This window comes from Sceloporus occidentalis, unplaced genomic scaffold, assembly GCF_023333645.1.
Source record: "Sceloporus occidentalis isolate IW3139 unplaced genomic scaffold, rSceOcc1.0.p SCAF_3, whole genome shotgun sequence".
Classification (NCBI taxonomy): domain Eukaryota; kingdom Metazoa; phylum Chordata; class Lepidosauria; order Squamata; family Phrynosomatidae; genus Sceloporus; species Sceloporus occidentalis.
Window position 1 is genome coordinate 120,720,683 of NW_028316983.1, and position 15,826 is coordinate 120,736,508.

The 15,826-nt window shown below is 43.9% G+C and overlaps 1 protein-coding gene across 4 annotated transcripts in view; it reads left to right on the forward strand.

Annotated features, from left to right (window-relative positions):
- The first annotated feature begins 227 nt into the window (after positions 1-227).
- Positions 228-15,826, forward strand: part of RC3H1 (ring finger and CCCH-type domains 1) — an 86,914-nt gene continuing 71,315 nt past the window's right edge. Inside the window, exons 1-2 of one of the 4 annotated variants that reach the window (XM_089515982.1) lie at positions 231-619; positions 3,894-4,021. The gene's annotated coding sequence lies outside the window, so the exon portion shown is untranslated. Of the gene's footprint in view, positions 620-3,893; positions 4,022-15,826 lie in introns of all 4 variants that reach the window. The other 3 variants (XM_089515984.1, XM_089515983.1, XM_089515981.1) reach the window with 3 other exon arrangements.

Consider the following 15,826-nt stretch of genomic DNA (forward strand, 5'->3'; position numbering starts at 1 on the left):
ACTCTTTGCTATGGAATTCTGGGCCCCACAACAAACTCCAACTCCCAGAATTCCATAGCAAAGAGCCAGACAAAGAGTCAAAGCGGTGCCACACCGGGTTGTTCCTCCAGTATGGATGCAGCCTTATAAGCCTCCTCTGGGCGCCCTCCTTTTCCAGGCCACCATCCTCTCTTCCAGCCTTGTGTCCTCCATTTTGAGCAGGGGACTCAGGGAGGGAGGCAGGGCTTTCTCTGGGAGGAGGGCTGCTTGCTGGCGTCCTCCATTTTGCGGCGAGGGCGAGGCCCCGGAGGACTAGGAGCCGCCTTTGTCCGGCCTCCCCTTCCTTCCTTCCTTCCTTCGTTCCCTGCCTCCTCCGCGCTCTGAGGGAGGGAGCGCCTCCGAGGAGGAGGAGGAGAGGAGGCTCCCAAGATGGCCCCTGCTGCAGAGGCGGCCCTGGAGGCAGCGGAGGCAGCAGCGGCGGCGGCAGCGGCGGCGGTGGAAGCAGGAGCAGCCGCGGGCCGGAGGGTGGGCGCCGGCCATCTCTGGCTCCGCGGGGGGAAAGAGGAGGCGGCGGCGGCGGAGGAGGGCGCCACGGCGCTGGTCCGCAGCTGAAAGGAGCCGCCGCCGAAGCCGCGAGGAGGTGAGCGGAGGAACAATAGGGCGGGGGCTGCCCCAGCAGCCGGGCTCCTCTCCTTCGGCCTCGGAGGCAGCCAGAGAGAGAGGCCCCAGGCCTTCGCCGTTCAGGCCTCACTCTCGCTTCCCTAGGTTAGGCCTCAGGCTTTTGCCGGCCTCGATTTTTGCCTTCCGCCCGGGAGGGTGGCTCCCTCGCCGGCCGTGGAGGGAGGGGGGCGGTGGCAGGAGAGAAGAGGGCTCGAGGCCGACTTGCGGGTCGCCGCCCAGCTCCCTTTGGCCCTGGAAAACCAAACACAACTTTTGCTCATGTGCTCCATCCCGCCCTTCTCCCCCAAGGCAGCCAGGGCGGCCTACAGTATAAACACACACCCGCTTGCTTTGCTTTCAAAGGTAGGGAGATGATGGCGGTGGATTGAAGCCCCGGATCCTCCTTCTTCTTCGTGGCTGGGCTGCGTTGAGAGAGAGGGCTGTGGCCCAAGGGCCCAGGGCCCCAGAGGTGGGAAGGGCTAGCCCTAAAGCAAGGGCTCCAGAGTCACCAGGGCTTCTCTCGGTAGCTGTAAGGACGGGTTTTGCAGCCACTTGCAAAAGGCCAGGCAGGAAGGGTCCATTCACCCTAGAGCTGGAGTCATCCAGTCCAAGCCCATCCTGCCATGCAGGAACTCACCCTCAAAGCACCCCCTGAGTGACAGATGGCCATCCAGCCTCTGTTTAAAGACCCCCAAGGAAGGAGGCATTGGGCCTGAACACACAGGTCAAAATAAAGCTGCTTCGCGTCACTTTGGAGGTGTTTAAATGCCACACACATCTTAAGAGGCCAGAAGCCGCCCCAAAACTGCGCTCCAGTCCTTAGGCGCACTTCCAAAGTGAACCGAAGCAGCTTTATTTCGGCCTCTCGCTTTGGGCCCATTGGGCTCCTTTTCCCACATCTTTTGTTCCTATTTCCCCCCCCCCCCCAACTTTGGTCCAAAACACACTGCAGATATAATCCACTTTGAGACTGCTTTAACTATCCTGGCTCAGGGCTGAGGGAACCTGAGAACTGGAGTTTATTGTGGCCTGTTACAGACTGCCAAAATAAAGCTGCTTGGGGTCTCTTTGGAGGTATGCTATTCAAATGATGCATGCATCCTAAGAATCCGGAAGCTGCACCAAAGCTGCACTCCAGTGCTTAGGAATGGAGTGTGGTTTTGGTGCGACCTCTGGACTCTTAGGACCCATGCATCATTTAAAGAGCATACCTCCAAAGAGACCCGAAGCAGCTTTATTTTGGCAGTCTGTAACAGGCCTGTGTGTCCTCCAGAGTTCTGACAGAGAAGGGTAAATGCTTCATTAAACTACAGCTCCCAGAATTCCCTAGCATTGAGTCAGGGCAGTGAAGGCCCTCTCACACTGGATTATTCCTACAGTGTGTTTGGGACCCTAGGGATTAGATCTCGATCCGGAAGTAACAGTTTACCAAGGGTCTGTATATAATACATTATTATAGCAAATGAAGCCTGACTTATTATATTCCTTATTCTTCTCTTCAGGTCAGTTTTTTTTAAGTTGTATACATTGCATATTGATTATTATACAGTACATTGTTCTTTTTCTCTCTCTCTCTCTCTCTCTCTATATATATATATATATATTCCTACATTCTATTACAATTTGTCTGGATATCTTTAATACCCCGCCTCATTGCTCCCCTTCCCCAGAGCCACTTTCTTCATGCTAGTGTATATACCATGTTGTTTGTTCTGATTTATTCTGTTGGGATCCGCATTACTGACACTCTCACAGCCTACCGCTACAAGATCTCTTTGCATAGTGATATTCCAGGCTATGCCTCTGAATTCTTCTGTAGTGGAATCCAGTGACTGGAAACCAACAACCCACAAGACAAAAGGGGCTTTGGCTTCTTATTTATGGCCTGTTACAGACTGCCCAAATAAAGCTGCTTCGGATCTCTTTGGAGGTATGCTCATTAAATGATGCATGGGTCCTAAGAGTCCGGAGGTCGCGCCAAAGCCACACTCCATTCCTAAGCACTGGAGTGCAGATTTGGTGCAGCTTCCGGATTCTTAGGATGCATGCATCATTTAAACAGCATACCTCCAAAGAGACCCCAAGCAGCTTTATTTTGGCAGTCCGTAACAGGCCTATGTTTGGATTTAACGTTTGAGTCTCCTCATGTACTTCCTAGTATAGGAAAATCCTGTCATTTCCCCATGTGTCTGTAAACAGTGTGGGAAACTTGCACCCCTCCAAATGTTGCTGGAGTCCAATTTCCTTAATCCCTGGCCATTGTTGCTGTTACTTAGATATTTCCAAAGGACAGAAAGAAAGCTTGGTTTCAAGAAAGAGTACAAGTTGAATGGGGAAGACAGTCTAGAACAGTGGTTCCCAACCTTTCAAATGCTGCGACCCTTTAATACTGTTCCTCATGTTGTGATGACCCCCAACCATACAATTATTTTCATTGCACGTGCAAATATGTGTTTTCCGATGGTCTTAGGCGACCCCTGTGAAAGGGTCATTCGACCCCCCAAAGGGGTCCCGACCCACAGGTTGGGAACCACTGGTCTAGAAGGTTGCAGGTCCTAACCTTCATTACCACAGATCTGAGCGAAATGAGGGAGGACTCAGGGAAAGACATCCTATTATAGACAGACTACCTTGGCAAAGAGACTCTAGCATCCTCTGGTAAACTTCATTTTTGAATACAGTACCATAGTGTACTCTGAATGGATCTACCTTTAAATAAGGTTTAGAAACAGAAGAAGAGTTCATAATGTGGTGACTAGGGTCCAAAAGATACTGCAGAAATAATCCAGTTTGAGACCACTTTAACTACCCTAGCTCACTGCTACGGAATCGTGGGGATTGTAGTTTGTTGTGGCCCCAGAGCTCTCTGACAGAGAAAGCTAAATGTCTCACAAAACTACAGTTCCCAGAATTCCCTAGCATTGAGCCAGGGCAGTTAAAGCAGTCTCAACATGGATTATTTCTGCAGTGTGTTTTGGACCTAGATACCTTAACCAGGACTCCACCCGCACTACAGAAATAACCCAGTTTGACACCACTTTAACTGTCGTGGATCAATGCTATGGAATTCTGGGAGTTGTAGTTTATTGTGGCACCAGAGTTCTCTGACAGAAGGCTAAATATCTCACAAAACTAACTGCCATGGCTCAGTGCTATGGTGTCAAACTGCATTATTTCTGGTGCTGTGCCTGTTGTTGTGACAATCAGTCTATTAGTAGGCCAAATTTTAAAGTGTTGTTTCTGACTTCTTAAAGTTTAGGATGAAGATACTTCAAGGATTGCCTGTTTCTGTGTGTTCCTCCCAATATTTTAAAGTCTTCATTAGAGGGGTTTCGGTGGATATCCTTTGTCATAGGCAAAACATTATATTTTTTGCTGGCAGGTAAACAACATTCTGTGATAATATAGCTGATTTAAATTAGGTTCGTTTAAATGAAATGACTTCTTTTAAAAAAAAACAGTGTTGGTTTTTTAAAACCTATCATTCATATTTTTATTAAGAAGTCTGTTGTTGTTGGTTTGTTGCTGTTGTTGCTCTAATTATTTATTTGTATCCAGCTTTCCCCCCAAATTTGAGACTCAGAGCTTACAGTGTAAAACCATAGTAATCATTTTATTTTATAGTGCAATAAATTCCATCCAGAAACAAATCCTTCAGTTAATACAACCTGATCTAAAAGAGCACTTAAAAAAACAATTATTATATTAATGAGTAGCCATAACATCTGAACTGCATTTTGCTACTTAATTTTCTGATTTAGTCCTATATTGGAACAGTCCTATATTCTATATAGGATACTAACTTGTCAATGTAATTCCCAAAGTTTATTGAAAGATGTAAATCATATCAAAGCCTAATAACTTTGTGTGGGTGAAGCTGGAGGTGCCACAGATTGTAATGTTTAAAAGCATTAAAACATGGTTGATCAAGCTTTCTAATAAATAAAATAACGTTTCACAGTTAATATAATAAGCAGGATTCAGGTTTTTTATTCCAACATTAATGCCAAAAAAAAAAAAAAAGATAAAATTTTAAACCAAAAAAACCCGAAAAACCCCTTGGGGTTTTTTTTAGATTGTTTTCTCCCCAACCCTTTATAATAATAGACAAAACAAAACCATATTCATCTTTTTTCCCCTCAGGTAGAGATAACAGAGAAATATATTATCAATCCTAATAATAGGATTGTTCCTTCAAGTTGTCTGTTGAATTATAGTGACCCCATGAACTTTTCTTCTGGATTTCTTAGGCAAGGAGTACTCAGGAGGTGGTTTTGTCCATCCCCTCCTCTGAAATATAGCCTATAACACCTGATATTCATTGGTGGTCTCTCATCCGAGTACTAGCCAGGGCAGACCCACTTTAGCTTCCAAGGTCAGATAGGGTCTGGTGCTTTTAGGGTATTTAGTCCCTACACTGTATAAATAGGTCCTGCAATAGCCAACATCTATATACAGGTATACTATGATGATTCCAGTCTGTTCCTATGCAAGTAGATGTGGAAATGGAGAGGAAAACAGAATTTTTTTAATGCTGTATTTTTATGTGGAAGACTTTCTACACAATATATACCAGGGGTAGGCAACCTTTTTGAGCCAGGGGCCGGGTTGGTGTCCCCCAGACAACCGGGGGGGGGGGGGGGCAAAAATAAATAATTAAATAATATAGGACAACATTTTCAAATGTAGGACACATTTTTTAAAAAAATGGAGGACATGCGAAAAAAATTGATGATTTTTTAAAAATTATAATATAAATGCATGTTTCTTAGGCATGATCAAAATGGAGGACATTTGGGCATTATTCCTAGACAGATGGCAGAAATGTACTTCCCTTTCTGGCCAACCCCCCCTCCCCCCATTCCAAACAGCACATTTGGGCATTGAACATGGCTTTACTTAAGATGGCCTCTTGCATATTTCAGAGGCTTATTGCATAACCAAACTCTTTGGGTTTCACACTGAACATGGGTTCACATGGCTATGCATATTTAACATGTCAAGGTGGTCTCATAAGTGATTTGCCCTCGGGTTCAACTGTACTTCTCAGAAGTGTGTACTTGGTCAAGGGACTGTGGTTTTTCTTCACTGCGCATGAGTTTGTAAAAATCACAGCAACTTACATTGGCTGTGCCTCTGAAGCTGGCTCATATCACCATCACCATCATCATTGTTAAAACAAAGCAGACCTGTAAAAATGGAATGGAAATCCTCCTCCTGCTCCTGTTCTTCTTCTTCCTCCTCCTCCTCCTGTTCTTCTTCTTCCTCCTCCTCCTCCTCCTCCTGCTCCTTCTTTCCTCCCTCCTCCTCTTCCTCCTCCATCCTTCCTCCCTTCTCCTCCTCCCCACGCGCTTCCGCGAGAGGCCATTGGCCTCTCGCGCAAGTGCACGGGGCCTTTGCCCCGCTTGCCCACCGCCAAAGGCCCCGCACGCTTGCGCGAGAGGCCAATGGCCCAGCGCGCTTGCGCGACAGGCCAAAGGCCCCGTGGGGCCTTTGGCGGCAGGCAAGGCGGCGGCAATCGGCGGCAGGACCGAGCTGGGGCCAATCCCAACGGCTCGGCGGGCTGCATGTGGCCCGCAGGCCGTAGGTTGCCGACCCCTGATATATACAATCGCATATACCCACTTACCTGGTCTGTTGTATTACAGTCAGTCATATTAGATGGACTAAATATAGGATATGCACATTTTGTTATTCTGAGGAGACAAGAATTGGCAAACCATGGTGCTGAAATGAATAGATCAACAAATGAACGTGTGGGTGAAGCTGAAGGTGCTACAGTTATTCCCCCAGCAAAATAAAGTTATAATTTTAATTTGGAATATTATCTTCCGCTCTCTGGGTAATAACTAGCAGATGCAATATTTTTGTTAAATATAAAGGAAGTATCTGTTGTTTTCATTATACTGTATTACAACTATCCAATACAGTAATTTTCACATCAAGCCGTGAACATGTTTGAATGTAACATTTAGCCAAATATTCTGAATCAGATACAAGAAATTTAGAGGACTGGAAAGTTTTCCTTTTTCTGTCTTTTCCAGAAAACCCACACCAGTGGAAGTGAGTCTAATTGAGTTCAGTAGGACTGTCAATTAAGTGTATATAGAACTGTAGAATTACTTTACTATATGCGGGATGAGTGGTACAGAGCCAGCATGATGTCATGGTTTGAGCATTGACTATGACTCTGGAAACCAGGGTTCAAATCCCACTCAGCCACGGAAACCATTGGGTGACCTTTGGCAAGTCACAGACACTCAACCTCAGAAGGAAGCACTGGCAAAAAACCCTCTTGCTAAGAAAACCCTATTATAGGTACACAACAACAGCAACAATAACAGGGATACCTAGTATGTACAGTCAGTCCTCCTTCTCCACGGATTTTTTATCCACAGATTCAAGCATCCATGGTTTGGAAATATTGCAAAAAAGTATAAATTATTATTATTATTATTATTATTATTATTATTATTATTATAGTTTATTTCTATAGTGCTTTAAATGTACACAGCACTGTACATACAAATAATTAAATCAATAAAAATATATTAAACCTGCCAATGGTGTACAGTCTACAAAATACATAAAAACAATAGGTAATTATATAAAATAGAATTAGTTAAAAAGCAAGCAGCAATTAAAACATCAACAGCAACAGTTTTATCAAATAACAGATAAATAATCACACAGTGCCTGGGAACGCTCCCCTGAACAAGTTGGTCTCCAATAGCAATCCTTGATTTTCTGTTTTATATAAGGGGTACTATTTTGCTATGCCATTATATTTAATGGGAATTGAGCATCCATGGATTTTGTTATCCATGGGGGATCCTGGAACCAAACCGAGAGGACAACAAAGTCCCACTGTAATCAGCTCTTTCTTAGGGGCACTAAAATTGGGATATTTTGTGCGAATGGATAATTAACATGTCATCAACTGGAATTTCAGACTGTCAGTTTTAACTGTAACAAGGACACATTATCTTCCTCCTGTAGCCTCTCTGTAATGATTTGGGTAGAAGTTTATTCTTATATATGGAGGCTATCCCAGTGTATGACTGAGGAGGAGGCAGTGGGAGTAACTAGTGGGCCATTCAGACTACCTTTTACCCTGGACCAGGAACCAAATTATGCACGTGAAGTTCATATTCGCCTCGAATCTCCCACAAGCGAATCCGAGGCTTGCACACCCATTCCGGGGCAAATGTCCCTTAGCGCGGGTCATTTGGAAGTGGGGTAAAAGCTATATCTTTTTTTTTTAAAAAAACGGGTCCGGCGAATATGAACTTGCCCCTGGTCATGATCAGGGGAGGGATTTAGGTCAGAGGGAGGGCAGAGGGCAGAACATTCCCTCCCCCTTCATCGGAAAAGGAGGAGGAGGAGAAGGAAGGAGCCGGAGGAAGGGTGCAAAGGGCGATTGGGGGTAACGGAGCAAGAGGAGGAGGAGGAGGCAGGCGCCGGAGGAAGGATGCAAAGGGCGATCGGGGTGCCTGAGAAAGGGTCAAGTTAAGGGTAGGTCAAAGGGAGGGCACAGAACGGAACAAGCCTCCCTCTCGCACCAGGCAGCTCTCTTTTTATTTTTATATTATTTGACAATGTATGCGCATAGTTCTACAGGTAGACACATATATAGATAGAATGTGTCCGCTTGTGCTACTTTCCCTTTCATTTGCTTGATTCCAGCAGCACGCACTTTGCAAAAGGCTATTTTTCTAAATTATTTTTTATATGCGAATGCTACAAATGTTTCTCTCTCAATTTGGCAAATTGATACAGAATGCTTTTGCTACTGTCTGTAAGGAATTGGGCTGGCTGAGAGAAAGCAAAGGATGCAGAGATGGTATTCTGAGGTGAGGAATTAATTGTTGTTATTATTATTATTATTATTATTATGTATGAGGCATTGGGGTGGCAAGGAGGAATGATGCAGATGCATTAGATTGCATTTGGGGGTTGAAAACGGAGGCAGCGGAGATCCCCAATCTGTAGTGACCCAAATACACACAACATACACACCTGGAGGTTTTTAAATTTGACAGCATCTGCACATACTGGCACCTGGTTTTAAAAAAAGGAGGGGGGAAGCACACATCCGGTGGCCCAATCGCTGTAGGAAACGTCACCTCGACGAAAGCGGAAATACATTTGATTGACATCAAAGGAGCCTTTTTTAAAACCGGTTCAGCAAATGAGAACTCTCCCCGGAGCTGCATGGCATTCAGGGTTAAATTACCCTGAGGCAAATAGTGGGCACTTGCTTCCGGAGGGATTCGGGGGGCGGGGGATCTCGATCAACCCAGTTCCATCCAGTGCAGATAGTGAGTCTGAATGGGGCCTGGGACTGTGATTTTGGTTACATTTTGCATATATCCAAATTTATTACCACCTCTGAATTATGATACAATTATGTTCATTTTTGAACACTTTTTTTGAAAAATTAGGATATTTCTCTGTTCCTGTACAGTAATGCTGAGATCTATGTATTAGGTTGGTTTCGATGACACAGTAAGCCAAGGATCTTCAGGAACCCTGGCTTTTTGGTTACATGGCACCATGGTGGTGCCTACATACAGGTACACACTGCGTGGTTGCTCAAACTACTAGATTAATCAAACTACGAACCTCTGTGGTTTGCTTACCATGTCAACACAGCTTCATTTCCAATTTGTTTATGCCTCAACAAACTAGAGAAAGAAACTAAAACAATTCCTGACTTTCTTCTCTGTTGAGGGAGAAACAAACTAGAAAGTAAGCTTCTCCTGCACTGAGGTGAAATGTTAAACAGATCACAGAGCAAAGTTCCATTATTTCTTTTGTCATTCCAAATGTTGTGCGGGAACAGTCATGCTGCTTATAAAGTACATTTTTAATGAGATAGCTTAGTTTTAAATTTTTTAAAGAGTGTGTGTGTAGATAGCTGTATGGTGCTTTAAACTATACTATGAGCCACCCTATGTCCCATTTTTGGGAGGAAATAAATACGTGATCAACCAGAGTTTTTGCAGATTTTCTGGTGTATTGTATTTTTCAAACCATACCATTGTTTCAAAACCCAGAAAATATTGGTCCTTTCTTTAATACAATACAGTCAGCCTTCTCTGTCCACAGGTTTTTTATCCACGGATTCAAGCATCTACAGTTTCAACAAATTTTTAGAATGTATGCATTCTAAAATGCAAACATTCATTTTGCCATTTTATATAAGGGACACCATTTTACTATGCCATTATGTATAATAGGACTTGTGGATCCACGAGTTTTGTTATCTATGAAGATCCTGGAACCAAACCCCAGTGTATACCAAGGGCCCACTATATTGACAGCTTTCATCTTCCATTTTATTCTTTTTCAGACTGGAAAAACTAAAATTCACATAGGTCCAGTACACTGCAGAAATAATCCAGTTTGTGACTGCCCTAGCTCAATGTTAGGGAATTCTGGGAACTGTAGTTTTTTGAGACATTTAGCCTTGTCTGTCAGAGAACTCTGGGCTAATTGCTTGCATTAGCCTTACAGGATGATGTGAGACTGGGGGGAGTCCAGGCTTTTTTGGCCCATGTGTACAGGCCCCGAGGGGACAAGCCATTAATTTTTGCAACTACAGTCACCCCTCCATTTTCACGCACTTGAAATCTGTGTCCTCGCATATATGCCGGCAGGAAACGGAGGGGAAAACAATGGGGTGCATGGCCATGGCACACACTTGCAGCTTCCCATTCAATCTAATGGGGCTTCAGTATATGCAAATATCCACTTTTACTGGAGGGTTCTGGAACGGATCCCCGTGAAAACGGAGGGATGACTGTATAGTCTAATACAGCTTTGCTGTGATTTATTTCTTTCATTTTATTTATTTATTGCACTTCTCTAGTTGTGATGGTAATGTTGTGAATGATGGCCTAAGATCCCATACAGTTTTGGAAGCTAAGAGAGGCCCTGATTAGTACTAGAATGGAAGACCACCAAGAAATACCAGGTGCTGTATGCAGCATTTCAGAGGTAGGAATATTCTGTTTAGTAATAGTTGCATTATTTATGATGTATTTTTAGTTTACGTGAAAATCTCTGCTTTTTAATATAGACTTCAAGACTGAAAAATCTGGGGGGTTTTGTTTTGTTTTGTTTTGGTTTTTTTGGAAAATTAACAGACAATCACTTTAGTTATATGTTCAAAATAGGAGACATCACTTAATGTGAGTTTGAATACTCATGATTTCTGACTGCCTATGCTTTAAAAATATGGGACACATATGCTTGCATCCTTTATGTGACATGCTCGTGAACATAGGTTGACCTTGGTGGCTGGCTACTATTTCTGTTCCATTTATTGAAGCAGTCCCTCAGGTTGTCCAGTTTCTTCAATGGGCTCAGGAATGGTGTGGGTCAGTCGTTCACTTCATGCTAGGTTTCTGGAGATATTCAGCAGCAATCGAGTGAGAAATGTTGGCTGCTTTAGAGTGTTTTCCTATGCTCAGTTGGGGGTGGGGAAGGACACCAACCTAACAATGTTCAGAATATCTAATTGACTGAACAGACAGACCAAAATAAAGCTGCTTCAAGTCAATTTGGAGGTATGCTGTTTAATTGACACAAGCATCTTAAGAGGCCAGAAGCTGTGTCAAAGCTGTTCTCCGGTCCTTAGGACTAAGAGAGTGGCTTTGGCATGACTCCCAGCCTCTTAGGATACATGCAGCATTTAAACAGTATACTTCCAAAGTGACCCAAAGCAGCTTTATTTTGGCCTGTCTGTTCAGGCCTAGAAAGTGGATCATAGCCGGTATCTTTTGCTCATCTTCATCCCATTAAATACTATTTTTCATGTCCAAGAATATCTGTCCAATGTTCTGTGTGTGATATAGTTGGGGACTTACTACTCTGTAGGGTAACAACAGGTTGCCCACCTGGAATTGTGGTTCTGTGAGTCACTGGGGCAGGCCCAGCAGCCTAGCCTTTATAAATACCTGCCAGAGACTTGCAAGCTCAGTCTCTTAACAGGGAGAAAAGGGAGAGCGGTGTCTGGGCAACCATTTTGACTGGGTGAGGGTCCCCCCCCCCCTGCAAACCTTTGTGAGTGTGTTTTTTTCCTGAAAGTGTGCTTTCCCTGAGCACATGATCTGAGGGGCTGGGGCTTCTGTGAGTCACTGGGGCAGACCTAGCAACCTAGCATTTGTAATTTATGCCAGAGGCGTGAACCTAATAGCACACAAAATTTCACATTAAGGGGAGACGTAAGACTGGGAGCTGTGTTTCACGGCTTCTCCTTTACTTTTAACTGTTTTGTTTCTTTAAGGGGCTTGCGGAGGGCTTTTGCTGAGAGAAAGTGAGTCAGAGACTTGCCTCAGGAAGGAGCTAGGAGCTCTATATAGCTACAGACACAGTCTCTTGAACTTGGTGACAGAGCTTGGGGAACAAGCCAGGCCAACAGAGGTTTTTTACCTAGGTTTTTAATAGGCAGTTTTTGAGGGGAAAGCTCACAGTCCTGTTTCAGTGCCTCTTGAAGACTTCTTAGGATGGACAGTGAAGGAACTGCTGCAGTCACCTGCATAATTTGTGGGATGTTTGTCTTCTAACCTACAGATGTGGGTAACTTCACTTGCACCAAGTTCAGGTTGGTAGCCCTGTTGGAAAATCCAGCAGCTGGAGGCCTGGGTAGCTACACTTCAGCATATTAGGGATCAAGAAGTTTTCCTGGACAGAACAGAAGGGAGTATTCTTGATGAGGAACACACACAGGAAGTTTCTGGGGAGTAGATCACTTCACTTACACAGGAGGTAGGTAGTTGGAGGAATGCCACACAGAGAACTAGGAACACCAAGGATCATTCTAGGAGCTTGCAGCTACAGAATTGATTTGTAGCCATCTCCCTTATCAGGGATGATGAGGCAGAACAGCAGGGGCAGTGCAGAAAATAGTGGTAGAATAGACATAGGAAATGGCTGCTTCTAAGCCTCGGAGGAGGCATGTAGTGGTCATGGTACTGCAAGGCACAGCCTTCAGGATATCATAAGGGATTATGAAGCTCTGAGTAAAAGGCTGAAAGAGCTGAAGGAACAGCTTGTCATCTCATCTCTTTTCCCAGTTGAAGGGCATGGTCCAGGAAAGGCGAGGGGAAAAAAAAAGTCAGCCCTAGGATTCAGAACTTCTCTTCATAACTAGATCTGCCAACCTGCAGGGAAGGGAATTAGGAGATCAGCCCCAGTGATTACAAGTACAGGATGAAGTGGCCTCCATTTTATTTTTCTTTGCTCTCCTCCCAGCATCCAACAAAGGGAGCTGCCTGGGCCTCCATTTTGTGCAGTGAGGGGCTGTGCAGACCGGCAAGAAAAGCTGGGTTGGGGGCGGAGTTAGGTCGTGGCATCCATACAATGCATGCCCTGGCTCTGCCCCTGGCCGCCATGATGCCGCACATTGCACCACACGGTGCATGGCATCACTGCACTCCTCTGGTGCTGCATCCATGCAACACAGCACCAAGGGAGCACCGCAAAAGCATTTTATTAATTATTTCTTTATTTCTAAGTCACTCCTCCCTGAGGTTACTGATGTCCAAATCAATTACATCACACACTCCAACCATGAATTGGAGGATAGGACAGGGGTCTCAATGATCTCGGATCTGGAGGTTTAACCCTCCCCTTCTCGCAAATGATAAATTTCAAATTAGAGATTCTAATTTGAGATACTAAAATAAAACAACAGAAACCTCTGAGGCCTTACTGTGCGATACTTTAAAAGCAACCCTCATTCAGGAAGGTGCCACAAAGAAAAAAAATGGTGGATCTATCTAGGAAAACCTTATTGCAGGATATTCATCAATTACATAAATGCCCATTCACATATGCTACGCTTCTTAAGAAGAAAACAGAGCTTGCCGTTCTCAATAATAGGAAAATCTCAATTGCACTACAATATACCAGTGCTATTATGAATTTAATAACAAACATTTGTGCCTACTAGGCAGAGTGGTGAAAAAGAAGGTAAACATAAAAGTAATAGCTGCATCATCCACCTGTAAAGGTGGCCTGGCTACCTCTTTCACAGATATTATCCAAGAATTCAGCAAATTCTATAAAGAGTTATACACATCGGAAGCTGCTTGTGACACAGCCACTAAGGACTTTATAAAATCCCTCAATATTAAGAAGCTTTCACATCTCTCACGCCTGAATAAACCAATAGAATTGGAGGAGATAAAACAGTTGATAGGTAACTTGAGGCCATTCAAATTTCCAGGTCTTAATGGCTATTCAGTTGAGTTTTACAAACTTCTTAGTATGGAATTATCTTCCCATTTACTCCACCTATTCAGTGAAGTTTTAGACGAGGGTCTTCCACTTCATAGCTGGCACAGGTCAATCATCCCTATTCCGAAAACACAAGAAGAAAACCAATAGCATTTAGCATTTAGACCAATAGCATTATTGAATCAAGACACTAAATTATTACCGTCTATCATGGCTAGCAGGATAAACGAGTTTATTTCAGAATATATCAATTCAGACCAAGTCGGCTTTATTCTGGGTAGGAGGATTTCTGCCTCAGTCCGCAGGGTCCTTAATTTAACTCATAATTCATCCAAAACAAAAGCCTGGTTAGCCTTTCTATCATTAGATGCCTTAAAGGCATTTGACAGGAGTGAATGGAATTTTCTTTTGGGGTTGTTGAAGGTAATAAACTTTGGAGACAAGTTTACTATTTCAATAAAACACTTCTACAGGCACTCGGAATGGACAGTGTTGGTCAGTGGAATAGACCTAGAACTCTTTAGCTTGTGCAGAACGACGCTGCCACTCTTTGCAATCTATATAGAACCATTAGCTGAAATGATTAGATCAAATTTGAGTGTGTTAGGAACTTGGAAAAATGGCCATCCACACAAAATAATGATGTATGCATATGACATCTTTTTAGTGGTCCAGAATCCTGAATCATCCTTCCCTGCCATAAAGAACATGCTAGATACCTTTGGGAAATTCCCAGGGCTCAGGTTGAATTACCACAAATCCAAAATAATGTATATGAAAAATCTCTCAATCAGATCAAGAGAGAATGTCATGTATTTCTAATTTACAAACATGTCCTTTGGATTCTCCTATTTGGGCATTCTCATCACAAAGAATTTATCTCAGCTGGTGTCTAGGAACTATAACCCAGTCAATAAGTGGATGAAAGCTAAAATAAGGAAATGGAAATGGCAGGATCACCTTGGTAAAGATGTTTCTAACCCCATGATTGCTCTTCTTATTTCAGTCTATTCCTATTAGTCTGTCCCCACATACATTTAAGGTTTGGCAAAAAATAATTACCAATTTTATATTCTAAGTTTAAAAAAACCCCAGATTTCCCAAAACAGCCCAATTCACCAGTGGTAAGGAAGGTGGAGTAGCGATTCCTGAACTCAAGACATATTTTCATGCTTTTCAACTGAACCAAAACTGAGATCTGATAGTTTGTCCAGTGCCTTTTTACAAGCCATTCCCACTTGGCTCCAAATGTTGCAAGTCCTCCCCTTTGCACGGCACATCCTACTAAATATACAGTGCCCCCCCTCCCTTTTCATGGATTTGAAATCCACGCCCCTTGCATATCCGTGGGGGGCAAACGGAGGGAGACTAAATGGAGCGTGTGCCCATGCACACTGACGAGCATGTGCTGCCATCCATAGAATCACAGAGTTGGAAGAGACCGCAAAACCCATCCAGTCCAACCCCCTGCCATGCAGGAAATCTAAAAGCATCCCCGACAGATGGCCATCCAGCCTCTGTTTAAAGACCTCTAAGGAAGTAGACTCCACTACATTCCGAGGGAATTTGTTCCACTGTCAAACAGCCCTTACTGTCAGGAAGTTCCTCCTAATGTTTAGGTGGAATCGCTTTTCCTCTGCTTTGAATCCATTGCCCCTGGTTCATTTCTCTGCAGCAGCAGAAAACAAGCTAGCTCCCTCCACAATATGACATCCCTTCAAGTATTTAAACAGAGCTATCATATCACCCCTTAACGTTCCCTGGTTTCCCTACTTATGTGTGTGAAATTCTTCCAAATATCTACTTCTGTTGGTGTGAAGTGTGTGTGAAGTGATCTTCTCCTCCCCAGAAACTTCCTCTGTCTGTTTCCCGTCCAATACCATCTGGCCTGTTCTGGTCAGAAAAACCTCTTGCTCCCTATGATGCTGAAGTGTAGCTA